Source organism: Topomyia yanbarensis, chromosome 2, assembly GCF_030247195.1.
Source record: "Topomyia yanbarensis strain Yona2022 chromosome 2, ASM3024719v1, whole genome shotgun sequence".
Lineage (NCBI taxonomy): Eukaryota > Metazoa > Arthropoda > Insecta > Diptera > Culicidae > Topomyia > Topomyia yanbarensis.
The window spans coordinates 121,889,722-121,917,559 of NC_080671.1; the positions used below are offsets into that span (position 1 = coordinate 121,889,722).

At 37.0% G+C, this 27,838-nt stretch overlaps 1 protein-coding gene across 2 annotated transcripts in view; it reads right to left on the minus strand.

The window, feature by feature from the left end:
* Positions 1-24,199, minus strand: part of LOC131679808 (chorion transcription factor Cf2) — a 198,168-nt gene extending 173,969 nt beyond the window's left edge. For both annotated transcript variants that reach the window (XM_058960555.1, XM_058960556.1), the window contains exon 1: positions 22,637-24,199. The gene's annotated coding sequence lies outside the window, so the exon portion shown is untranslated. The remainder of the gene's footprint in view (positions 1-22,636) is intronic.
* Positions 24,200-27,838: the final 3,639 nt, after the last annotated feature.

Sequence of the window (27,838 nt, forward strand, 5' to 3'; positions counted from 1 at the left end):
GTTAACTCAACTTTATGAAGTTTTCAATTTAAATGATACTATAACGTTAAAGACCATCTTCGGCAATATTATCAGACAAATGGGAACAAATATTTATCCACAGAGAACAGACGTCCATCTTCAGCATTCAACTTGTGTAAATATATATATATATATATATATATATATATATATATATATATATATATATATATATATATATATATATATATATATATATATATATATATATATATATATATATATATATATATATATAAATATATATATATATATATATATATATATATATATATATATATATATATATATATATATATATATATATATATATATATATATATATATATATATATATATATATATATATATATATATATATATATATATATATATATATATATATAATCATTTGGAAAAGCACCATCTGCATTCACTGCTCATTCCAAATGTTTTCCGGTAAGGATATTTCCTACGGAATTTCTTTCGCAGAACCTAAGCCTTTTGGAATAGATTAAACATCTTTTTTCCCGGGATTCCCGAATTCCGGGAATGAGAAAACACAATTTCCCGGGAATCGGGAATCCCGGGAAATCCAAAAATCCCGGGATTCCCGGGAAATAAATTCCCGGGATGGAAGCTCTAGTTGGGATATCTAAACCAGGTGCGCTACTGTCGTCATGTTTTTAGTGGCTAATTTTGACTGAATTGACAGTGGTTATACCTCTACCCAGTTAAACAATTCCCTAACCGGTTCGGGCTTCTAAGTGGATTCAGTATGGATTCCAACAATGCATCAACCGATTGAGTCGGAATCGGTTGTTTTCTTTGAGCCAGATTCTTTACTGAACCCATTCAGGATTTCGAACCGGTTTCGGAATGGATTTGACGAATAGTTGTGATAGGGATAGGTGTGGCGGCGCTAGTCCTTTATCGTATATAAATTCAAATGTTTACACACGTTTTATTAAAAATTTTTTTCGATCATGGATGTCTGTTCTCTGGGATTTATCTATCTATTTAAGTATTCAGATTTTTCAAAGATCCATTTTTTTTAAATTTTATCTTTTTTATCATTTGACTTACGAATTCAAAATAACGCAGACTGATTTTTCTAGTTCAGAAGAATTCTCAGACCTCTGAAACTATGGCTAAAGACAGACCAGAAATTTTTATTGCCAGAATGTGTACACAAAACTGCTGATTTCTCTACAATGCAAGATTCCAACCTTTGGGACTTAATAAGATTACATGAATTAAGCAAATATTATATTTGAGTTTTTGAAGCTTATTTTTTTCCTGATTCATAAATTTTTGGACAATGCCAAATATATATTGGCTTGATTTAAGGACATCCTGAACAGAGCCACAAGCTGGCAGCAAAAATGGCTGCCGTCGTTTCTGTTTCTTCTTTTTATTTCATCGTCACAATCAAGACTACCTTTAAACATAGAATTAATATTAATTAAGGAACTGTCTGTACGAGTAACTCGAAGACCAGTAAATAAATAAATAAAATAAATAAAACATTGCATTGGTGCGCAAGACAAAATCGTTTGTAACTTGAATGTCTTATCTCAGATTGCTTAGAAATTATATCACTGTATGTAAACATGTTAGCACATGACGATGAATAGATTCTCTTCACGGAATTTTGCATCGTTTGGGAAATTTGTACCTTTTTGTTTTTCAAAACAAAGAACCACATGGTAAAAAAAATCAGTCAGTTGATTGCTGAACGATACGCTTGTGTGCGTGCCATCTCCTACCGGTATAGTACGTTCTAGCCGCACACAGACGCTGTAACGTAACCCGAACATAACCGAACCTTTGTTGTGATTTTGGCATCGCTTCACTTTAATATTAGGCAATCCATGAGACGTTTCTGATCAGCTGATTATTTCTTGTTTACTTCTTCTGACGTTACTCCGAGGGGTGCGACGTCCGACAATATCGTTGATTCGGTCCAACATCAAACGAATCGGACTAACGAAAGATGCTTGTCGGGCGAGTTTTTCTGTTCGCAGGAGTAGACTTGTTGACAGAACCCACCGCTGAATTGTCAAAAAAACGTCTAATGGATTGCCTAATACTAATGACACATTCTTTCGTGACGTTTACAACGATTTGACGAATCTTCATTCGACAAATATGCTATAACTTTATCAAATGAACGCATACATCAAAACTTATCACAGATTCAGAAAGTAGATAAAATTTCACGAAGGTTTCAATCAACATAAACTGAATATACTAGAATTTGAGGATTTACTTTTATTGAAATACGTTGAAATGTGTTGCGATGATTTCTCCCAAGTGAGTCGGAAGCAAGTGATGCCGAAATGAATGAGTTTACCCATATTTACAGTTTCTAGTTATTTCGGTGGTTTACCCATATTTACAGTTTCTAGTTATTTCGGTGGTGTCATCAATGTTACATTAAACAAAATCACGAAGACTTGAAGATATAGATAATCAGCACTAAGTCGTTTTCTTTCGATTAGTGAAAAATTTCCGCGTAGTTTCGCTTAGTATATTAATGGCCTACTGTATAGTTCATTCAGGCAGTTGGATTTGCTATGATGCTTTCTAAGTCATTTTGTTAAACATATATGTTGGCACTAATCTACTCAGTAATAAAATAATTAGCTCTTGATTTTTTACAATCATCATCAAGATTGGAAGAGATGTATGACTTCTTGAAGAACGTTGTAATGTTTGTTTGATTAAAGGTTTCATTTACCACAATTTTGGAAACAGTTTCAACTGTAGTATTTCCATCTAACGCATTAAAGCAGTACGGATAACGAAGACGTAAGGTGCGTTCGAAACTACCGTTTTATTCAAACCGAAAGGAGAAGATCAGACCGCAATTTCGAAAGGATTCGTGTTTAGTGCATAGAAAAGATAAACAACGTGCTCTTCAGTAGATTTCGATTGGATGATTTTTATTAACCTTTTTTCTACCAGTTTTCTGATCATCACTGTCAATTTATTCCATTAAAAAAATATAATATATATGTGATAATATATATATATATATATATATATATATATATATATATATATATATATATATATATATATATATATATATATATATATATATATATATATATATATATATATATATATATATATATATATATATATATATATATATATATATATATATATATGTATATATATATATATATATATATATATATATATATATATATATATATATATATATATATATATATATATATATATATATATATATATATATGATAAAAAATAGAACGAGAGACTGTCACATACTGAAGACATGAAATCGAAAAGTTTATCCGAATTTATTAACTTATAGATTCAACTAGTCACAACATTTTAGTCGCTCTTCGTGACTGCCTATTGATGTCTGCAACACTAAGTGCATCGTGTGAGCTTAGCCTAACAGCAAGCATTGAAAGCAAACATTATCTATCAATTCTTTGATTGATTGACTAATATTTGATTTACCAGCAATTGGGTTTGAAAACTATTCAAGTTATTCTTTTGCATTCACGAACCCTTTTTATTTTTTTTTCTGTATTAACGGAATCTCAGACTTTTCCGAAAATTTCTTATTTATTTCTCGAATTCAGGTAAGCTGTCGGCGGTAAAACATAATGATATATTATGCTCTATCAACGATCATGCGGTGGAATGCCCAACTTCTACCAGCAGAAGGCAAAAGATTGTTCACATTTCCTTTCGATCATGTTCATAGGAACCTGCCTAATCCTAGTGTTCCGTTTTAAGTTTATAACTTATTCGCTCTATCATACCTATCCGAGAAAGCTTTGAATCTGCTTTTTTAGTTTTCAATGACGGTCGATTTTCGTGGCTTTGTCTGTATCTTCATCATTATGTAAGATTTCAGAAGAAAAATATGTCTACAAAATATTTTCAAAATTGTTGTTGTACTTTAAGAATATTTAATATAATTTTTTTTATTAGCTGAAAATTCACTATTCAGCAATCAGAATTTCTGTGGTTGCGGGACTTGTGCCGTAACCCAGCCGGAATACAACTCATGTCATGTCGTTTGTAGGATAATGCCTATTGGGTGACCAAGTCGGTCTTGCAGATACTGATGCGACGAAGTCTACACTTCACCAAACATGAAAAAGTACAACACAATCGGTTTTCGAAACCGACGATAATCCTTTTCTCTAAAAGAACAAATACCGATTCAGTAACTATTGGTTTTTTCCTTGGCCGACGAATTAAAGAGACAGGAGCCTTCATTGCTGTACACAGAAAAGGAATGGAAGCGGCCAATGTGCGCGAAGGAATACAACTCGTGCTAAAGGTCACTGTAGAGTGACACTGAACGCAAGAAAGCTTAGTTTCACTGAATTAACTCGATATTTGATGGGCGGGATTGTAAAATGTAAAAAAAAATTCGAATTTAGAAATTTGGCATTCCAATCAGTTAATTTTTTCCTGAGAAGATAGCTTCGATGTGCTGTTATGACGTTTCGCGTATCAATACAGTATATCTATACATCATGTTCTATTTAGCGTTTAATGCTCAAAGAAATTCCTGCCAATCGATGGACCTGGATTATTTTCACGTGGTGTACGAGCAAACTATTGCAAAAAAAATGCTTCGACGAGTGAAAATATTTTTTCGCGTCATCTAAATCTCAAGACTCTCAACTCAACCAATGTGCTATAAATAGGTGTGGCAGATTACATGGTTTGCTGGCGTTGGAAACCAAAAATATGTATACAATTCAGAAGCGCAACGATCATAGCGTTATCACGATTCAATGGGAGCTGAACGAACGGTATGACGGAAGCAAGTCGATTTATATTGATATCACTAACACCACTCATGTAAGATTCATCTTACGAATACCAAAGTCCCATCTTAGCCACACCTGTATATACTACATTGCAACTCAACCACTCCGTACAACTTCGGTAATAGTGACCGCCGGTAAGGTGTCAATGAAATATTCCATGTGAAAAATGTTAAAAAAAATATTATTGATTCAGATGGCACTATGTAAGGAGTGATTTACCATATCTTTCGCGCTAAGAATTGTACTCTAGAAACGTTTTGTGGATGTGCAATGATTGTGCCGTTGTTTTTGCTAACGTTTCACGTTGTGAGTCATCATGACGATAAAAATATGGCGTATTCTGATATAGAGCAAATATCAAACTAATGACCATGGTATGGCATGCTCATGCTTGTTTCATTTATTCTTTAGCGCCATCTATGAGTAAGTAGTGGCATTAACCCTTCACATCTGATATTTTCGGGTAATATAGTCTTGGGAAGTTTGATTTCGATGATCAGTAATATATTCCTGCATTCGACGGCATACCATGTCAACAAATCTAAAATTGTAATTATCTCGGAACTCAAGATTAAATTGATTAAAATATGTAGTGCATGTTATAAAAAAAATCTTTAAATATTTATTGATCCTAATTGAAAACCGAACGTGTTCTTTGATAGAACTCATCCATTTTTCATGAAAGAGCGAACAACAGTTTTTTTCTGGCGAAATCTTCAACAATTGCCGTTTAAAATCACAACTAACAGTGCCATTGTTTGTTTGTCTAAGGAATTGATAAAATATTATCCGAAACATGCTCAAAAATTGAATGTTTCAAACGGCACGAGCTAGAAAAAGTTGTCGCTGCAGTGGCAACAACACCGATGTTTCCGCTTAACGCTGATACCGCACTGACATTATTTTGACCAGGAGTCAAAGGTTGGCTGCATCGCTACCGTGCGCGAAGGACAACGCATCAAACAGCGCATTTTTCGGGGCGGCTAAAGGTAAATACAATTTTGGGAACATCATAACATCACATATTCGCGAGGAGCGTAGGGCGCGTGCGGTTTCTACAAACAGCAAAAAATGTTTTCCTCCATTCGTAGGTTAAATACGGTGCGGCAGTCAAATTTTGTGCTGATTGTTTATGCTGAGACACAAAAACACCACCGCCGAAATTGTGGGATGGGGACACGACCGCCGCTACCGCAATTAAAGGTTTTCTGCGGTGAAAAGCCGCGGAGCGCGAGCCTTTGGACGCTATTTGTTCAATGGACAGTTTTTGTGCGATGAATGGATTTATTTTCTGTAAATTTTGTCACTGTTTGTTTGATGACTTGTGCGTGAGTGTTTACAAGTCGGTACAGGCAAATCGTGTCCTAAATTGTTTTCCGAACTCAGCGTTGTTCGACGCTTCAATTATTTTTCAGTTTTGCAGCAAAACATTCGCAGGATTTAAAACAATCGCATTGAATCGAATTTCGAAAACAACAATCCGTTATTTTGCTAACTCTTTCGGAGTGGAACTGAATTCATCAAGCTTGTTTTGATGGCCTAGATGTAGCCGGAATCACACCAGCGGAGAGCTCCCAAAACATCTGCCGTTTCCAGAGAAAATGTTTAACGCATAACCCCGCATATTTTTGGCACAAAGTCATAGCCAATCGTACTATAGAACGGTTGATCCCCGCCGGGGCACAATATTCTAAACCGTTTACTTGCTCGTCCGATCGTCAATAGCAAGCACACACAAACGGTCGCCGATTTCCATTACATCACATTAGTGACATGACACTCTTCGACGGTTGTACCTGCATATATCCATATTTAATAAACTTTTTCTTCGGTGCGACCTCCTCCGCCACCCTCGAGTGTCCCGGTCGCGATTCAAACTTTGAATGTCGCTTTTAAAAAGGTTTTAATTTCATTCGAGTGCAGAATATATGAATAGTCAAGCGGATTCTCGCACTCTCGCACACGGCACATTCTGGTGTGCATGTAAAGTCATCGTTTTTGTTTCATTTGTTGGTTTTTGTTAGTTTCGTTGTTCGACCGTCCAACGTGGTTCCAGGCAAGCGCGTGCACGTTCAGCACTTTTAACACCTTCTTTACATACACACACACTCTGCACACAAAAACCACCGCCGCGAATGGCCCTCCTGCGCGCGCGATTACCGAAGGTAATTTTCAATTATAATTTTTCATCGACTGTCTGTTTTCGTTCTTCTTCCTATTCTTTCCCGGGGGTTACGGGGAAAGTGTATTTGATCACCGCCGCCGTCCAACACCGTAGTGCCCCCCCCCCCGTCTGTGTCTGGCCCACGCATTCGGAAACCCTTGACGACGACATCGTTCACCCAAAAAAAAATTGAGCAGTGATCGGCGGGGCAGGATCAACAGCGCGGGGGTAGTTCAAATTGATGACCTGTGAAGTTTGATTTGGGTGTAAGCAACGACCCGTCGCCTCATTCGGCGGTAGAACTTGGGCGGAAAGTGCCCGAGGTAACTATTTTAAGGCAGCAGAAAAAAGGGGAGACAAAAGCGGACTTTCTCGCATCGGATTGCGGCTATCCATGGTAAAGGCTCTGGTGAACTTTGGTGGTCGTACAAACATATGGGATAGTTGGAATTTATGGTGTACGCGGGTAAACAGTAGTAGTCGAAGTTTTACGGAATTGTTATATTCAGAATGGTTTGGAAATGGTGTGTATGGTTTCAATTAGAGTGTCATTATTGGGTTTTGGTGCGCTATATCGGACGCCTCATATATGTTAAGGTGGAAGCACACGGTTCAGCTGTTGTTTTTCCGACATATTCTGTGTTAATGAACCTAAACATTTTCTTTTAACTTGGAGACGGTATCAAGATATATCAGATCACTAGTAAGTATTATTAAGATGATTGGAATATGTTTCGAACAACATGTCAAAACAACTTCACCCATCCAAAATATTCCAACTTCCGGTGATAAATGAATCGAACGAGATTCGAGAGCGGCGGCGTTTGCCTATCTTGCACTGACCCAAAACCAAAACAGTTTCGATTGTGTAGTACGAGCAGACCTACAACAGTAGGTATACATATTATACTATTATCAACAGCTGGGATGCGCAATTACAGAATCAGTGACCTTTGGGGGCTAACTGTTCTTGCGCTATGACGTCGTTGTGATGTCGTGAATGTTTATTTATTTGTTGTTGTTTACTGGGTTGCGCGAGATGCTGCCGGCTGAAGGTTTTTTCCCCATCACAGATCTCGCCACACAGTGCGAGATGTTTTGCAGACACTGATAACGAGTTCAGACTGTTGTCGGATTATCGCGTGCGCACTGTGCGTTGTGCGTTCATCAAAAAGCCAATTTATGTAACGAGCCGGCTGTTTGGAAACATGTTTCCGCCCCAAATGATCAGCTTGTATCGACCTGTCAACACGAATTATCGGATCGAAACGTCGATGCTCGCGGGCTGATGTACCAGTGCCAATCTGTCGCAAAAGGAAGGTATCTCCCTCGGACCACGGACCCAGAAGGAAACCAATCAATTCTGCAACGTTGACATTCAAAACTCGGTCAGGCCAGCGCGAAAAGGCAGAAACAAAACCAGCCCACTTTAAATAATATCCCTGATGCCGTTGCTTGCGCTGCGAGATGACCACTCCAATCGCCCATTTCCTGCTCCAACTCTCCCATCAAACAGAGAGAGAGCTCGGGAGCCCGCTAGCTGCTGCTGCCGGTGGTGGCTTTGGTAACGCGCCGACAGCGACATTTGTATATGTTTTCCGCGCGGGCTCATTTAGGGCCCCCAGAATGTGTCCCATCCGCATGATGCTGACTGACCGCTCGCCATCCGCGACAACGCGATGATGAGATGAGGGAGGAGGAGTCCGTTTCAACGCCGATCGAAAATTATCCCACACTTTTGTGGTCGACATCCGGTCGGGTGGACTGTCCGCGCCCGGTGGATCTGGTGGCCAACTTGACGCCCTCCGGGTTTTAGATAAATTGTGTTGTTTTGCCATGTATATCGCCCCCCTCCTCCTCTCCTCTCCTGGCCAACGGAAAGCAGGTTTATGATCCGGTTCGGTTCTTTCCCCTTTGAATCATATGCACACAAGCACACACACGCACGCACAGATTCCGACCGGACGTTGGAGGGCTGAAATATCGACGATGATTATGATGTGGATGTTGATGCAATGTAGAGGCGCGCATGTTGTTATTTGCTAGGGTATGTCCAGTAAAGGTTTTTGGAAAAGCAAGAACCCGAATGGGGGCAAAATTTTAGCAGAAATTTTAATAACATATGTTTTTGATAGAAGTTTTTTCTTAAATGTGTTTATTTGACACGATATTTCCGGAAGCTTTCACAGAGATTCCACGAGTTTCCGCTTGCATGGACGTGTCGAAGAATTAAGGGAATTCGGGATTATCTAGTATATTGGTCAATGCAGGAACATACCTAGCAGGCGTTAGTTCTTGTGACATGCGGTTTAAATTCACTGTCATGAATCTGGGTTGGGATTGAAGCTCGACAAGTCTTTCAAAATTTTCACTGGTGAATTCATAACCTCAAATCGAATAAGTAAACGAGAGGAAAGATCCCAAAACTGGTAATTAATAGGAAGAATTGCCGCTAGTACTTTAAGAGTCATCGTATGGGTCGACTGAATGCAATCTAGGGCGATTCGAAACAACGATACTGTATTCGTATCAATGTAATAATGTGAGTGATCGCAGCTGAACGGAAATAGAAGCACCCATATTTCATTACTGAGGGTATCCCAAGTAACAATTAAGATTTTATGGTGGTTTTATATCCACTCATAAAACTTATACTACGTTCACACTACGAGTTAAAATGTGTTTTAACGCTATCTTGATGACATTTTTCTTGGTGCTAATTATTATAACGTGTTTTAACTCTGTAGTGTGAACATGGTAATAGCCTGTTATAAAACTTCAATTGTTACTTGGGATCTTCGTTTGATATAATCTTATCAGGTTACTTGGATGAGCAGTGTTCCATCGTTATACAAGTGTAAACTAGACTTGCCACCCACCGTTCGCGTATGGCAGATGAAGCTATTCAAACAGGGTTGCTATGATTAATAATAAAATCCACTTGTTTTAAAGTCATGTTGCTTCTTTAGTTAATAACTTTTCTCAGCGAATTTTCACAAACTTGCAATGTTCCACAAATGTGTTCAGTAGAAGAATACCTTTAGAAATATATAGTGTTCTTATGGATTGATTGATGAGGTGATTTTTAAAAAAATATCTTAAATTTTAACATATTTTCCATATAATTTCCACATAAATATTAAAATTTTTGGAGGGTCCGTAGACATAACCGATCGGTTCCAAAATTTGCACAATTACTAAGGGCCATAAAAGGAATCAGTAGAACCTGGTGGAGCTAAAAGTCAAAAATTGAACCAGTCTAATGAGCACTCCATCAAGATCCAGTAATTGTTCGAAGAAAATTTATTCTTTGTTGGCCATTCATTATCAGATACCCTATGTTCCTTTAGAATCTAACCAAATCACGAGGCATTTGAAAGTTAGCACTTTGGTTAGCCCTGAAGCTGAAGCTGAGCTGGATCACGCTTTCTCGAAAAAACAAACGACCAATTCTGTTTTTGCCGCAGAGAAATGGATGCCCAGCTTCAAAGCCCAAATTGATAAATTATCCGAGACCACACCATAATCTGCAAGTTGTCCACAGAACCACACCATCTTCTGCAAGTTAGAGTCATGGGCTGACAATAAAATTATCATTATCATTCACGTAAAAATTATAGAGAAGGATGCTTAAACAAGAGCCTTGTGGAAGGCCCATGTAACTTTTCCTTAATGTTACCAAATCGCCATATGGAAAATGCATGTGCCTTTCTGACAATAAATTGTAAAAATACTTATTTAATATCGGTGAAGGACTACATTGAAGTAGTTTCTCCGAGAGAATCGATGGAAACTGAGTCGAATTCTCCGAATATCTAAGAACACAGACGCGATTTGTTCTTTTTTTGCGTAAGCGAGTTGGAGTAGCGCCGTTCGTTCCTTTTCCCCTCAGAAAACCAAACCGGGTATCTGATAGCGAGCCGTTCGCCTCAACCCAATTCTTGAGACGTCGAAGGATAATTTTTTTCAGCAATTTCCTTATACAGGATAGCATTGTAATCGGCCGATACGAGTTATGATCGGAGGCTGGTTTTCCCAGTTTTAAAATAGTGATAACTCTCACTTGTATTCAGTCACGCTGGACAATGTTCTGCTCAAGAACCTTTTCGAATACAAATTCAATAAGCGTCATTTTGCTAGGTCAGGCAGATTCTTCAATATGGAATTAAATTCTGTCTGGGCCCGGAGCAATGTTTTTGCATAGGAGTGCAATATAAATTTCTATCATTGTCAATGCCGAATGTCTATGGAATCGTTTTACTTGTGGGAGTATCGCAAATGATTTTTGTTTGGGCTTGTTCTACTGCCTCAATAATCACACCCGCTATAGGAAATCATATTCTTCGGTCGGAGGTAGCTCTTCCGTCGAAGTAGGAGAAGTGAAAATTAATGCTTCGTATATTTTCCAATCATTATTTCGTGTCAAGTCATAACGAACATTGATTGAATTCGTGAGGCCTCATTGTTAATTGAAATAACGACAGGGAAATGATTGCTACCGGGAAGAACAACGTCGAAGCTTGCAACTGTTAGAAATTAGAATTAAAATTTTGTAGGTTTTCTTTGGCACTAACGATGGTTTCCTTTCATCTCACCATGCTTTTGAGTTGTTAGACCACTGCTGCTTGGCACGGTATAAGGAGAATTCTTCCTTCTCGAACTGTTTAGTATTGGATTACGCTTTCAGCGTTCGATATCTATCAATAATGGAGTTTGATGGTAGAATCACGACTTTCCATCGTTATAGGTGATGGTATCGATGTCTTGGTCAGGTGAGAGGAGTCTTGCAACAATTCAATACGTTATCGTCAAAACGTCATAGCTAACAGTGAGACACTCTCTTTGTTTATTTTCTCTTTCAATTTTGCGGCGTCACTTTCCACTAGTTTCACAATGCTGATCGAAAGACGACGATTTTGTCTAGCATATTTCACGAACAGTTGGGGGATAAATGTTAAAGTGACCGAGCAATTAACAAAACAGAAAGTAAACAAAGAGAGTCTCTAATTGTAATAGATATGACGGTTTAAAAAAAGCTCTTGAGTTGTCGAAAATAAAGGCTACATCATTAAAATACCGATTTCATCAAGTATCTTCCCGGGATGGAAATTTTCTTAATAGACGCTGGTTATTTGCAAACTATAATTTTTTAAGTTACGTTCTTTTGTTTTCCAGATTTCTGCTGTACTATCGCCTGACTCGTCTTTCAATTTCTTTTTTCTCTCGTAAATTCTATCTCTTTAAATTTTCACTTTGCGCTGGGTTCTAGGACCGTGCAAAATGAGCTAGCATGAAAAAGACCTATACGAAAGATCGGACACAGAAAAAGTCAGTCGCGACGGATATCACAAAAGTGCGTTCAAACAAATTCAGCATTGTGATATTCTATCTAAAGCAAGCAAATGACTGACGACAAGTATTTTATAAAGGGCTACCGTGTATACATTACCACCTACGAAGTAGAGATCGACGGCGTGCTCACCAACTAGTTTTAAATTATATTTAAAAGCCGGTTTTGGCAAAATATACGGCTACATTACTGCACTGCCATTAAAATTAGTGCTGTTGTATATTCAAAATGCTGTTTACTGACAAGATGTTTTGGAATAGATTTTTTATGACAAGCTGTCAAGAATACTAAATGCTAATGAACTTAATGCATGACTGGGTGGGCTTAGGTTGGACACCGGCCAATTTGTGTTTTTGCGGAACTCCTTCCGCCACCGAAGAGACTTCAATTCTCGCGGGACGACATAGGGTTATCTTTTCTATTTTTTACATCGTTTATCCAAGTTTCTCCTTTTTTCAGATAAAAAAAAATCTCTGTATAATAATCTGTAACCATATGTGCGGGGTAGGAAATCGAACCCAGGTCGAAGAAAATCGAAGACAATATGCATTGTCCATTTGCTGTTTTCTCCATAATAATCAATTTAGCTCATTCCACGATCTATGCTATAGCTGGTTTGTACCATTTATGTTTCTATGGAATTAAGAAATTGAGCTATAAAGCTTGCAACAATTTTTACTATTCTTCCAATTGGCAGTCTTTGCATTTGAAAATTTCGTGTCGCACAGCTCAAACACGTACAATATTTATTTTTGAGGCACACTTAAAATTTGAGAACAGCATTGGGGGCAGATCACTTGTGATGCATTTTTAAAAACGACGAAATTAAATACATTTCCTTTCATCAAAATAGAAATTCAGAATATATTCTGCGTATCGTGTAATACGTTAAAGCCCAGCAGGAAACTTACTCTACTTCCAACAAAACCGTCGAACGAAGTGGATCAGCGTAAGACGTTCATTGGACAGACAGTTTTTAGTAGACCATTGCAGAAGAAAGTATCGACCACGACATAAACCACTTCAGCTAAAAGAAGCAGTTTTTCACGCACCATGAATGTATTTAAGACATAAAACTCAAATCCAAAGAAGAAAGCGTGAACAATTATTTCCTGCTAATTTCGCTTCCTGGACCAGCGTAATGACTAAGCTGACCAATTCTGCCGGAAAAATCCGTACACGTTCAGGCAAATGGTTCGCATAGTGTACGGATTTTGTCGGAGTTGATCAGCTTAGTAATGACTTATTCTGATGAGACGATTATTCACGCTCTAATCAGTACGCGGATATTATAAACGAGTATCTTTATGTCTACTGGAAAAATTATTCCCAAATTCGTGAATGAATTATCGTGTTTTTACGTTACGAAAACAAAACCATGAACAAAAATAATTTGGTTTATAATTGTGTTCCATTTTTCTACTGTAACGTAGGCGTTTATTTGTGAAGATATTTGATTTTTTGTGATCGTCAATTACGGTTTTTTCTACGTCATAATCAAATCGTTTTACTGTCCATGAACTGGTTCACAACATTATGAATATTATTCATAAATCAAATGTTGACATGAGACATTAATAGATTTAGAAACGTTGTTTTTATTTCATTTATTTCACACGGTTCAATGCGTTAGTTTAGCTGAGTCGTGGATCTCTTGAAATATTTACAATGCGTAAATATAAATAAATAAATAAGTCGGATATAACGATATTTCCATCCGATCTTGTGTACGCGATTTGTTACTTTGCGTAGATATTCCTTCTTGTAGGAGATCAATTGCTGTTGCTTGGGGATCACTCTCGGTTTATCGTTTTCATCCTTGCTGTCCTCGCTACTGATGTTGTATAGGCTTTCACAATTAACTGGTTTGGATTGTTTGTTGAACCTATGGTTCACGATCGTGTATTTTTTTCGTCATATACTTTATCGTTAGTAGTATTGGCTGTTGATTTGAAGGTAATAGGTTCAACACAATGCACAATGGTTTTTTGGCAAAATAGTGCGACCATTAGTAAATTCTACCCCCAAATCGTTAAATGTGGGTCTTCGGAGAAATTTGTGATCATTGCAAACTTTTTCAAATGGCGTTGTGATTTTAGCGATTAATCTGCTTAAAAATAAGATGTATTTACCAAGTTTCTTGAAACCACTATTAAAGCTGGGTGCACATTTTGCCCGTTCAAAACTTTTAAACTTATCCCAATTTTATCAAAAATTACCCAATAATTTCCTAGTCGCAAGAGATAGACCAATGATTACTTTTGTAAGCATATGTATCTTGGCAAGACGAACAACTGGAACATCCTGAAGCTAAATCTACGAAATTTAAGAATTTACGTTGTAAAAAAGTTTTTAAGGAATCATTCACAAACAACGGCCTATCTCAATAAACAACGATAGCCCCCTATCTCAACAAACAACAAATAGCCTTTGATATAAGAAAATAAGCTGAACAAGAGCTGTTCAATCAATTATCCAGCTAAATTGTTTGTTGGGATAACTTCAAGTGTACGCACTATAAATAGAGATTTTGTTCTTTGGTAAAGACGTTCACAAAAACAACTTCTTTTCTTTATTTCCGAAGATTTCATCTTGTTTTTCGTACTTTAAAAAAATTGTAGCAAATAACTCACTTCAAAGGGGAACAATCACTATAACTATATCATTAAAATGAAGGTCTTGAATCATCATAAAACATCCCAGAAGACATCATTCCTGTGCACTGTGCAATGGTCGGAAACGCTATGCGTAGGTTCTGCTATTCCGACATTTAACCCGAGCTACAACTACGGTTTTTTTGTGATCTAGGGTAAAAGGGTATAATACGCCCCACCGGGGCTAAATGCCCCTCTTCGATTCCCAGGATTCCTGAATTATCTAAAAAGTAAAAATGACTGATAACAGTATCGTTTCATGAAATCAACGTACTAAGTTAATTTGGCATTTTTAATATGTTGCAAAACAACAATATACACAAAAGTTTCAAAAGAGCTACTTTTATGTAAGCTTCCACTTTTTACAAAAGCATTATAACCAATTAGAAATAGTCGGATTCGATAGAACTATTTCAAGTAGCTTACTAGAATGTTATAGTTTCTTAGTTTATAGCTTGGCTTAAAACTATGTGTGTGTGTAGAATTATTCATGTATTCACAATGGCAGCCCTAAGTTTGCGCCGCTAAAACAACAAAAATGATCCATAAAAAATTGAAAAACGATCCATAAAAAAGTTGTCCATGTTCCATAAAACAAAACTGAAAATCCATAAAAAAGTGTGAATGATCCATAAAAAAGGGTGATTTGATCCATAGATTATGTAAAATTGAACCATAAAATAATCGCAAAAGAGCACTAAAATAGTAATAAAAGAGCAATTAAAATGAACCAATGCCCCATAAAAATATTGGAAATGTTCCATAAAATGATACATTTTGCGCCATAAATTAACTGACATTGATCCATAGAATATTAACAATGTACATTAAAACACGTCGATATGTTCCATAATATCGACAAAAATGTTCCACGGTATTACAAAATGGAGCAATAAAATGTCAGAAAAAGTTCCATAAATTTGATGAAAATGTTTGCTAAATAATTTTTCTTGGTCCATAGAAGATGTAAAAATGAACATTAGAAATGATTCATATATCGAACGTTAAATTATGGTTCATGGATATTTACAAAACGATCCATAAGAAAATAAAATGTTAAACGATCCATTAATATGTGCTTATGCACCAGAAAAATTAAATTTAATGAATTCATGCGAAATTTTTGCTATTCGAACTAATAATAAAGTTTATTACATTTGGTTGTAATGTCAAACTACAACAAACAATGCATACATTATAGTTAAACTTCAGCTTCCGTACCCAACTAGTCAGCTAACTGACCTTAGCTAACCTGAAATCATTATGGCAACTCTTTAAACGTCAGGGTATTTATGATATTAGAGCGCTGAGTGTTATTAGACCACCAGGCTGGCATGAGTCGCAAATACTATCTGAATAACTATCTGAAGCGAAAACGGACACTTTATACACGAACGCTGACTAATGTGGCTACGCCACATCGCTTTCTTGTGCACTGTCCGACTTCGCTGCCGCTCAGTCGGCTTTTAACTAGCTATAGACCCTATGTTTAAGTAAACCGGGCAAACGAGAGAACCACAGGTTTGCCTGCAATTCCAGCTACGGGTTAATCAATGCCTCGTCCAACGGATCCTCAGCGGCTTTGCGCCGCTTCGGATCCTTGGCCTCGGATATGCGGCCAAGCCGCATCACACTAGCTCCCAGTATAAGCTCACTTGTTAAAACACTGTCACTGTTATGAGAATTATTAAGCACAACTTATTTTTTAAGTTTACCATAAAATTTCGCTTGAATTCATTAAATTTATTTTTTCTAATGCATAAGCACATATTAATGGGTCGTTTTACATTTTCTTTTCTTATGGATCGTTTTGTAAATATCCATGAATCATAATTTCGTTCGATATATGAATCATTTCTAATGTTCATTTTTACATCTTCTATGGACCAAGAAAAATTATTTAGCAAACATTTTCATCAAATTTATGGAACTTTTTCTGACATTTTATTGCTCCATTTTGTAATACCGTGGAACATTTTTGTCGATATTATGGAACATATCGACGTGTTTTAATGTACATTGTTAATATTCTATGGATCAATGTCAGTTAATTTATGGCGCAAAATGTATCATTTTATGGAACATTTCCAATATTTTTATGGGGCATTGGTTCATTTTAATTGCTCTTTTATTACTATTTTAGTGCTCTTTTGAGACCATTTTATGGTTCAATTTTACATAATCTATGGATCAAATCACCCTTTTTTATGGATCATTCTCACAGTTTTATGGATTTTCAGTTTTGTTTTATGGAACATTGACAACTTTTTTATGGATCGTTTTACAATTCTTTATGGATTATTTTAAATATTTTATATGCAAAAGTACATTTTCCCATTCACAATAGCTCATCACCGGCCAAAACGCCCCACCCATTGTTGTGGGGAATACTCACCGATTGCTGTGGGGCATACCGTCCTCTTGTTGTGGGGCATATTACACTTTCACCGGGGGCATTTTGCCCTGGGTGAAAGAAGAAACTAGAATTTAGACATCTTTGAAAAATGTTTAACTGTACTTGTATCGGGATGTTTTTAATAAAAAATGAAACGGGTACTAATTTCTAGCTAATATAACAATACATTAGAGTAGTTAGTGAATAGATCATAGCGTCGAATGGTGAAATATAGCTATTTTTGCTTAAGGGGGGCGTATTAGACCTGTTTACCCTAATTGATATTGATGGGGGCTGTGTGTTGGGTTTGCTTGAAGTTAATGTTGTTTCGTTAGTGGTTCATGTACATGGTTTTCCGTATTGTGGCACGTAGGGGTCTGTTTCACATATGTACATAGCGTGATTTGAGAAATGCCAACGCTTTCTATTTCGTATTCAAAGTTCAGGTAGGAAGGAATAGGTTTCGTCACTCACATTGTAACAACACGAATGCCGTTCGAAATGTCTGGGAAAATTTTTGTCCAGGCTAAAACTTAACGGGCTCCACCCCTCCCTGTTTTGCGACTTGATTTCCGTAAGTCAAAGCTGTAATTGCACCTTTAATGGATGTTTTGATTCGCGTACAAGAATCCGGATTGGGCCATAATTAAAACAGACGGCCACTGTATTGTACCGAAGACTGTTCACATTTTACTGATGAAATTCACTTATTGTGAAAAAAACGATCGATACCGCAACGATGAAAGTAACGTTGCTTTGTTGTTTATACTGGCTTGGGGCGACTATTCTGCCCATTAAAGCATAAGAGTCCCATATGAATTTTTATTAAAAATGAGTTATCTGTTATATTGTATTCTGAATCACCTGTGAGTTACATTGCACAAATACGGCTGCCAGATTTGTTGATAAAATATCAAGAAAAATACCCAAACAGGGTTGTCCCATCGATAAAGCTCGAGGTAAATGTAAATCTTGAACAGCGTTTATCTCTGCTTACTATTCTTTAATATGAGACTCTTATGCTTTAATGGACAGTATTGTTTTTCGATAACTTTGCATGCTAGTAGCACTGATGCGGTCATGCACGGGAAATATTTTAACGAAATCATAAAATAGTTTTTCACTTTCATGATATAGTTCATAAAATTCAGTGTACTATTCGTGGAATCGTAAACTGGTTCTTAATTTATAGTATTTTGCATCCTTATTCTCACTTTCATGAAATTGTTCATAGTTCAAGCAACTTATAACATGGTGTTGAAATTTTCACGTGAATGATTCACAGAACGCAGAATGTTATTCATGGCCTCATGTTTGCTTCTTGAAACGCTTCTTGATTCGCAGTATCTAATTCACGAGCTATGTTGTGTGCTCATGAATAAGTTTGCAAATTTAGAAGATATACCGTACCATTCTAACTTTCATGGAAGTATCCCGAGCAAACGCCCATAATACCCTCATGCTCATGGCCCAGATTCACCCTCATTGTATGGTATTTTAATAGTGGTGTAATAATGGTAATTCCATTACAAATCAATCCATGAAAACACCATCGCCATGGTCCGGTAAATCCCATGTAAAACCATGTTATGGTGTATTTTGAGTTATAGAGTCCATTTAATGGTGTTTTGAAGGTTGTAAAATTTGTAACGGACCACAATCATGGTCTTTTTGTAGGGTTGAATGGTGTTTGAGCCCACGAGAATTTGCTCGGGATATTCGTGATCTTGAACTTTTCACGCGAATTATTTCACAAAACTTGGAAAAATATTCTTGGAGAAGGGGAACATGGGGAGACTTGACCAAGCGCGAAATTCAACAATTGATAATAATTAATTCCATTTGGTTCTTAAAATTTTTTAAAAATGTTTTTATATTTGTTTCGATCCCATCAGCTAATTTTAAAAGCTTGGAACGAAAAATCGTTTTCTCATAAAAAATATTCCGTGGTTCATGAATTTGCGTTCAATGATGTCATGTTTTATCAAACTTTGTATGGATATATCTTCTAAAGTAATTAATTTTTTTATGTAACTCATATACCGTGTTTATCCTTATGAAGTAGTGAAATGATTCTACATTAATCGGAATATGGGACTAGTTATTTATAAAATTAGCACGACATTGAATGAAAGAACTAATGTTAGGGAGACTTGACCAAGATTTTATGGGGAGACTTGACCAAATGCCAATAAGCTGATACAACATTTCTGATATTTACTATTCTTTGGTATCTAACGTGAATGTTAATAATGTGACAAAAAATCCCACCTTAAATACCAGTCTATATCTTTATAGTACTAGTCAACAAAGTTATCAGTTATATGGCTGATTTAGTGACACGTGAACGTACAATGTAATCAGTACACCTAATCCCAAAAAAGAAACGCAATTAAAAAATCAAAACTCATGAAAAACAATCGTTGAATATTGGTACTAAGGACCTCAACAATATGGGAAAAAATGATACAGTGGGGACCCGATTTTATCAGCACCCGATTTTATCAGCCCTCGATTCTATCTACCCCCGATTTTATCAGCTTTTTGACCCGATTTTATCAGCTTCATATGAAAATTGATAGTTGGTAGTTTGATGGACTCCTTTCTTGGGCTATATTTCTTTTCTTATTCTATTTTTCCTTTTTATTTCGACTATGTTAGTCACATTTTCTTTTTTAAATTTTAACGACATTCAATTAGCTAGAGATAACTGGGTAGGGAAAGTTATGAAACTTAGAGCCATAGTACTCAAGTGAGAGCAAGCATGTGAAGTAAACAGATCGGAAAACTAGAAGTGGCAGGGTCATTAGAACAGGCTTAATAGCGTACGGGCTTAATCTTTGTCTTCTGTTAATGAGGGTCGAGCTTAAGCAGAATAACTACGAATCACCCGAGTTCACTAACATGTGTCCTGATAAAGGTAGACGTATCTATCTTTACCGTGACAACCGACCTGGGCTTATCTTAGAGATCCGAAAAATGCAAAAATAAAAATATTATTTTTTTAAAATCATTTTTTTAAAATTTTGTGGGGAACTTAAAGTAAATAATCAGAAAAGGTTGCAAGGCTATACCTAAGGAACAAGGAAGAATATTTTAAGAGCTTCGGTTTATTAAAAAGACAGACAAATATATGTCCGATTTTATCAATGTCCCTGTTTTATCAGCTTAAAATTCACCAAGGGGCTGATAAAAACGGGTCTTTACTGTAATAGCATATTTTAAGCCATTTTTTTGTTCTGATATTTAAAAATTCTCTTGGTCAAGTCTCCCCACGCCTTGTTCAAGTCTCCCCACGGTGGGGAGACTTGACCAGAAAAAACGATCACAGAAAAACTTTTAGAACTTTTAAAACAGTAAATAAACAATTCTGAAAAAAATCATGAATACGCACAATACTTGTGAACATTACATTTCAACGAGTTTTGGTTGATTGAACACGTAGATATTTACGATATTTGCATAGGTTTAACTGAAAACCTGATCAAGTCTCCCCGTGTTCCTCTAATTTTTGTTGCGTGAATTAGTTCATAAAATATAATATATTAGTTCCCAATAAACTACCCACTTAAAATATTTACATCTCGCTAGAGCGTCGCATTTCACTTGAATTTAAATTGAAGAACCTGCAAAAATATGCATCGTTCACAATCCCCCATCCTTTGCAACCGAGCTTTACATCAAAAGAGACACAATATTTCTAGAGAAACTTTTCAATAGGACGTAAGCTTTACTACTCTACTCTTTGCATAATATTCTAGTAAAAACCGTCGGCTTTCGATATGTACTGGAAAATTAGTGCAGTGTTGTAATGACGACGTAATAAACGAAAGAGAAAGTAAACAAAGAGAGGCTCTCAATGTTACTTACGTCCTGTTGAAAATTTTCTCTAGATTTTATTTCACATGTCATAACATGTAACATTCGATTATCAGACATCTGAAATACGTCTCAATGTTGATTACGTCAAATGTACTTTTAATTTTTTTCTAAGTGTGTGTAATATCACGTTTACGTGCATGGAATTTATGAAAATTGTCATCAGGCTCTTGAAATCATGAACATGTATCACGTCAACCTGCGCGTTTAATCGTATAATGAACTAATGAATAAAGTATTACTATAACGAGAAAGGAGATTACGATCATGACTGACTACTGGAATCATAAACATTGGTTAATTCTCGACTAGTGTATCTCCAAATTATGATTTAGAAACATAAAAAAACTAAACATATTTAGGGAACTGGAACAGTAATCCAATCAAACATTCGTGGGTAAAATCAATTATTGTTTGGCGTGAACTAGTTTTGTGGAAAAACAAATAGTTTCAGGTATACACGGTTTTTAATTCATGATTTTAGGAGCATGGTAATGGTTCATCGGGCGTAATCGTGATTTTTCGTGAATTAAGCAATTTTTTCTGTTCCATTCGCTTTAGTAAATTTTTCAATTTAAATTTCATTCATTGAAATAAAGTCATTCAATATATTGATCTGAAAATAGTTGAACTAAATAGACGAAGCGAAATCCAGAAGATAACTAGTATAACAACCAAGTACAGTATTAGTGACGGTACGAATTTTGGATCGTAAATGGTGTTTACGTAAATTGGAGTTTGATCATAAGGTTTATCAATATTTTACTGGTGACATCATGACATCAATGCGATTTTTATACAATCCTTTGCGATATCGTGGTTAGAAAATCATGAGAATGCGAACTGGTTTTTTGGGTAAGGGACGGTGTCACGATCGGTCCAGTGCTCCTTTTATTCCACCGTAATTTGTTTACCACATATCAAATGTAAACTATGCATCAAGTTTGCTTTGTTATTCCACTCAGTCCGAGCACCGCTTAATTTTCATATTTTGGAGGTGTTTTGCAACCGTAAATTATAAAAAACCAAAGCTGACCTAACTACGAATTATTTCATCGTCATCGACAGAATAAAACACAGCCGGGACCAGGAAATCGTTTACTCTTGGCAGGAGGCTTGCACATGTGTCACATCATCGCATAAATCCTCCCCCCTTCGACCTTCCAAATGACCCCCCTTATTGGTATAATTGTACACCCTCTTAGGCAAAAAAAAACTTATTCCAACTTAATATTGTGAGGACAGCCGACGGGCGGCCGTCACCGACATCTTGCGCGCTCGCAAGGAAGTTTGTCCGTCGCCGTTGATGATCGTTGGCCATCTAATCTAGCGGCACAAAAAAAAAATGAATACACTTACCATATAAAAAACAAGAGATGAATTTATATCTTCCGCTTGTGTTCGGGATGGCGTGGAACTTTTTACGGCTGCTCGTTGTTTCGTTGCGTAGTGGCGATCCTTGAATATCTGGACTGACTGGTTGTTGCTAGTTTGATTGCGCTGTAGAATCACTTTTTTCCTGCTTCTTCGGACTGAGTGCGTTACGACAAGTTAGTTCATTGCTAACAAATGTGCAGACCGATAGTTTTTCTTCGGTTTTCCAACCGGACTCATTTTTGCACTGCAGATGTGGTACTCCCCGATGTCAAGCTACTCAATTTTATTATCACTTTTTACTTTTTATTAATAAGAGCTCCTTAACGCACTTCCGATTGCTTCTGGGGAAACACTCTTTCAGTTAGAAATTACTTTATCTCGTTGTTTCATTATCACTTTGGGCTTTGTAAATCTTCTTATATACTTTCGTTTACTACTTTTTCTAGTTGTAAATAAGACACTTTTTTCGAATCTTATGATTTTAGTAGAAAAACTTTATTTGTTGATAACTATAGTAATGCGAAGCGATTTATTTGTAACGATTTGTTTTAAATAGTTTAAAAGTGATTTGAAAGTTGTAAAAATTTGTTATGAAAGAAGCACTTGAACTGTGTGATCCTTGTTGTATGCGAAAAAACTTTTGGCGGTTTTAAAAAACTTGTTTAATTCTTTTACGTTGTTTGTAGTTGAATATACGGAAAACTGTCAGTTTAAAATTTAGCGGCTAAGCGTAGCATAATCTCTGTCTGTTCATGTTTTGCGGCAGTCGAACCAGCGGCACTTTGTAAAAAAAACAAGGCGTGAAGGTGTTGAGTGCCGTCGCGTCTTTAGAGCTTCACTCGGTTCACTTTTCGGCACAGTCAAAATCCTAGACCGTTTCTAGTCCTCTTTCCCCGGGGATCAGGGTCTCTCGGTTGTTACATCTGACGAAATCATCCGTTCTGCGATTGGTCATTGACATCCGATTATCACAATTTGTGTTTTTTCGGTTTCGGTAATCACGAACGAAACTGATAAAAAAGTTTTCTTTCTACTTTACACACTTCGACTTTTCATTCATTGTTACACTGCGACCGGCTTATGAGTGAGTATTTTCTTTACTATCACTGATTGGGTTTCAGTTCCAAACTTAACAAATTTTCTCAAGTATTGCGTTCTCCACGAACATTAGTAGCGAGTCAACATAGGCATGATTTACTACCGGAATAAAACAATCTAAACTCTACCCGACACTTCGTGACACTACTATTTAGGGGGAGTGTATTGCGTGGGGGGTGTGCGATACAGGAAAAACGTGCTCTGCTGTAGGATTATGCTGTACGAATCCGCGCCGAATCCTTCAATCTCTGTGGTTTGCTGTCACAGAAACACTACCAACACATCAGAGATTGTGTAACAAACTTCCGTTTCAAACGGGCAACAATAAAACGTTTTTTTCAAACAAATGTAATAGAAACAAAAGATCAAAATGTAAGGAGGACTCTTGACTACTCAAAAAATGAAGGAGTGTGTTCAACATAAAAACTGATATAGCTTCTAGCCGGCTTCGAGTATAAACCGACACTAGCTCGCCCCGACTGTGCGGCGGTGGCTGAGAGCAAACACTACCGTCAACCCGCACAGCCGAAGTTTCGGGCGGGCGGAGATCACACCAACACCAGAGCGATGGACGAGCGCGCGAGAGAGTAAACCCTACTCGGGAAAGGTTCATTCACAATCACCTCACCACCCCGGTTGCGGGTTGGCAGAGGGTCGCAGCATAAAAACCCGACTCCTTTCGGATCGAGAGGGAGAGACAGAGCACGTTCACTCACACAGCTACGGCACCACTCTGACACATCTGTCGAAGGGACAACCGAAGGCTTGCTTCGGCAAGGTTTGCGGGTATTTTGTTGCGCAAAGAAGGCCGTGCGCACCTCCTCCTGCATTCGGCTTCGGGCGCCGCTCGGTTTCTCGCATGTTGGTATGGTACATACACCACACATACGATCGTACGGGCTCTTTCGAGAGCCATCGGCCTTTTGTTTTTGTTTTGTTTCGGCTCTCCACACAGGTTTTCGCTCTCATCTCCTGCCGCCGCGGGGTGGTGAGCATTGATATTGGCGGTGGCGAACGAATATGCCTGCTGATAATGCTGCCGTATGCTGCTTAGATGGATGGATGGATGGATGGCGTGCGGTGTGGATGTTCTGGCATGAAAACAAGTTTTATGCTACACGCATTCCCCCACACACCAGCGCAACGCATGGTAAGATACACAGCGATTCCAAAACGGTAGGAGAGAAGCTTCTTGTACATTTACTACATACGCTGTTTGCCGCTCTGGATGGCTCTCAGGCTGGCTGTGGCTGGCTGGCGGCAGCATAGAGAAGCGCGCGTTCAATAGGACAGGCGAATTGGACGCATTTCGAAGTTGTGTGAAGGCGAAATTAAATTATGTTCACTTTGATGCCATTTGTGGAAGACCCTTAGTGAGTCAGGTTTTTTGAGCTGAAAGATGTCTAAACACAGGTCGGATTCGATTATCCGGGGGTTTCAAAAAAATCTCACTCCAGATAATCGAATCACCCGGATAATTGAGTCAAACTTTTTTTTTATGTTATTTTAATTTAAGCTTCATTCGTGGATAAATTGGAAATAAAATGTTCAGGGCAAATTTTCCTATTATGGTTAATGTAAATGTACCGATTTTGGCCCTAGTCGATTTTTCAGAATTTCAAGGTGTGATTTGTCTTTTCAGTTTGTTTTGATTTGTTATTTATATTTGTAACGAGTTAACGGTATGTACAGGTCGGACTCGATTATCCGGGGATTTGAAAAAAATCTCACCCCGGATAATCGAATCACCCGGATAATCGAATCAAACTTTTTTTTGCGTTATTTCATGAATTTAAGCTTCATTTGTAGAGAAATTGGAAATAAAATGACCAGGGCAAATTTTCCTATTATGGTAAATGTACCTATTTTTGCCCTAGTCGATTTTTCATTTGATTTGCATTTTCAGTTGGTTTTCATTTATTATTTATATTGGTAACGAGTTAACGATATGTATCAGTTGTTTATAGCTATTTGTACAAGAATTCTAAGATAAACTTTTTAATAAGGTGTGTCTTTTGCAATAAAAGTCAAACTCGATTACCCAGGGCTTAGATTTTCCGAGGTAACTGATTCGATTACTCGAATACCAGAAAAAATAATGTTATTAAGTAAACTGGGCTTCTTAGCTCCAGTTTAATTTACGTCACATAGCACAGCTAACATGTCGAGTCATTCTAATTAGAAGAGATCCTTGTCCTTGTAGCATCATTTAGTTGACCAATACTGGATTGTCAGGTAATAACTATGCGTGTAGTCTTCGCAAACTGTGCCACTCATACTTGTCACCAGGACTACCAGGTTCCCGGGCGCCTCAGCGAGAAGTACTGCTGGCGCCCTCTTCACATAGCCTATCATCCATCTTTGCTTGAGCTACCCTAGAATTGAAATCACCTCCAGTGACGGCCGGGTCTCTTTTCAGAATCTCGTTAACCGTTTCTTGACCAACTTTTTTCTACCGCGTATAAGGTCCCAAAACTATTTTTCATTAAAACTATTGGCGTCAAGAAACACGAAAAACCTGGTTTAAGAAAGATAGGTGCTTATTTTGCAGCTGCTCAATATTTACCTTCCGATCTAGTGCAATTGCATAAAAAAGGTAATTGATGGCAATCTAAATTAGAAAGTTTTAGCAGTTTTCAATAATATTCCCAGACTAAGAAAATATTCCAAAATTTCATTTTCGCCATTAACAGAAACTATCCCTGGCAGCACTGCTTCATCGGAACCCAATCAGATTAATTGTAATAACTTCTGTTCTAATGCTAATATTTATAACTTTTAGTGCTCAAATGAAAGATCTTAGTCGCAGTTATTAGCCTTACTTGACGTTGTGTAAACCAAAAGTTATAGTCATATAGAAACATGGTTGTTCATCAACCAGAAGGGCACGAACGGGTTAAAGATTCTATTGGAATTCCGAGAAGAAATCACTTATTGAAGGGGATAATGGGAGAAGAGCAATATTGTTTGTGTCAAAGTCCACTGGACCTCAAAGCAGGATATTCATAAGAACATTACACCGGATTCCAATGATAATAGGACCATGATTCTGTCAGTATCCGGAATAAAGCATAATCTTCAGCGGAATTCTATCTTGAGGAAGATTCCACTAGACATTTAAGAAGCTTTTCTTTAGAACCCTGCATCAAATTTAGAGAAAAACCCGTAGAAATACGGATAAATATTGAATCGAAGATCTGAAATAGATTCCATTGGGATGCTAAGAAAACTTCTATCAGAATCTTGAAAAGTATCCCAAACAGAATCTTGAGAAGCATGTCATCATTATCCCAAGAGATAGCCAGAAACCGACCGAGCAATGTAGGTATAATGACGTTTTATTTGGCCTACAGTAATCGATGTATTACGAGAAAAATGTACTTTTAGTGTAAAATTAAAACGTTGCATATTTGGCAATATTGACATTAAAAACTTTTCATTTTTTTTGGATCCCTAAACAAATCTTAAAAAAAAAAAAATATCTCGCTTATTGATTCTAGTGCAAACAGTACCAGAGATATAATCCGAAGAAAAACATTTTTTTAAACAATTTGTTGAAATTAACCGTTATGTGTCCAACAAAAATAAAAAAAAAACACCTATAACAGGCCAACGAGGGTACCAGGGTACCCACAAATTAAAATGCTCATAACTATGGCTTCCTTTAACCGATTTTGACACTTTTAGATGTTTTAGATTCAGGAACTCGTCCACTTTTGGATTCTGTAACATTGAACTCAATGAATGGATCTGGTTCTTGGTAATCCGGATTTTCCGGAGTAATGTTCCAGTACTAGGGTATGATTTGTAAATTTAAATAATGCCCTAGCAAAATGAGTATCAAAACTCTTCAAATTGTCTCGGAAGTTTGTTATTTATTGTTGCGGGATCCTATGGTAGTTTGAAAAATGGAATTGGAATGGAATGGCCATTCACGGCCCTACGGGAGCCTGTTCCGGAATGTCTGTTTCGGGGTGAAATCACCAAATGGTTCCAATACCACAAGGTACAGCCTATTGATGCTATGCCAAGAATTTACCCATATTGCTAGTATTCCATTGAAATTCACAAATAGTATCCAAGCAC